Source organism: Ricinus communis, chromosome 4 (assembly GCF_019578655.1).
Source record: "Ricinus communis isolate WT05 ecotype wild-type chromosome 4, ASM1957865v1, whole genome shotgun sequence".
NCBI lineage: Eukaryota > Viridiplantae > Streptophyta > Magnoliopsida > Malpighiales > Euphorbiaceae > Ricinus > Ricinus communis.
The window spans coordinates 11,539,085-11,540,313 of NC_063259.1; the positions used below are offsets into that span (position 1 = coordinate 11,539,085).

Sequence of the window (1,229 nt, forward strand, 5' to 3'; positions counted from 1 at the left end):
TATTTTAGAGTGTTTTAGTGTTTTTATGTGATAATTAGTCTTTCTAATAGTGGCCTTATAATTCCTTGAGAGATCAGCCTCAAGGTGAATTTACCGCTTTACTATAAGAACGGTTCGTGTACTTGCAAGTACTCATTTAAAGACATTAACTTTTTGGCGCTATTGTCGAGAAACTGTGTCCATATTTTGTTATATTGATTAATTGTCAAAGCTTTGTTTTATATTTTTGTCTTTAATTTAATTTTTATTTAATTTTTAAATTTTGTTTTGAAGTTTTTAGATCTGAAATTTATCTTTGTTTTGTACGCCTAGGAGAAAAAAAAATCTAATGATTCATTAACTTAAAATTCATATAACTTGAGATTAGTTGTTAAAAAGACAAAAGAAGATCAAAAAGTAGAGAGTGAGTTTATATTGCAGAAGCTAGAGGAAAAAGACATTTAAAAAGAGATTGAAGAGGAATTAGAAGAAGAAATTGAGATAATGTCAAATCCAATAGCAGCTAAAAGGCAAATGGCTATGAAAGACTATGCACAACCTATAATTAATAATACTACTTCATGCATAGTTCTAGATGATGCATCTAGGAATTTTGCACTTAAGAATATTGATTGTAATACGCTCCCTTCATTTTATGGTATGCCTAGTGAATATGTATTAACATTTATTAGAGAATTTTATGTTATAATTTGTACACATTCCCATTATCTGGATAGAATGAAGATCAACTGAGAATAAGGTGTTTTCCTTATTCATTAAAAAGAAGAAGATAAGGTTTGGTTAATGACTGCTTCATAATTCTTTGAGAACTTGGGATGAGGTATATCAAAAGTTTATAAGTAAGTTTTACTCATATCAAATAACCAAAGAATTAAGAGTTGAATTGTTTAGCTTTTATCGAAAGGATACCGAGTCTTTTTATGAAGCATGGGATCACTTCAAATCATTTTAATTGCAATGCCCACACCATGGATACACACTTCCATTAACTAACTAATCATTTTATGATGGATTGACACAAGAATATCAATGTTTGCTTGATAATGCAGTTGTGGGTACTATGTTAGAAAAGACTGTTGATGAGATTTATGATATCTTTGAGATGTTAGGAGTCAATTCACAATAAAAGAGTGATAACGAAAAGAGTAGGAGTGAATAAAGTAGTATCTAATAGTGAGATGGCTATGCAAATAGTTGAATTAACTAAACAAGTTAAAATACTTGCTTCA

The 1,229-nt window shown here is 29.2% G+C and overlaps 1 non-coding gene across 1 annotated transcript; it reads right to left on the reverse strand.

Annotated features, from left to right (window-relative positions):
- Positions 1-868: 868 nt before the first annotated feature.
- LOC112534804 lies at positions 869-976 on the reverse strand. Its single transcript, XR_003079051.2, has one exon. It is a non-coding gene; the product is annotated as a small nucleolar RNA R71 (small nucleolar RNA).
- Positions 977-1,229: the final 253 nt, after the last annotated feature.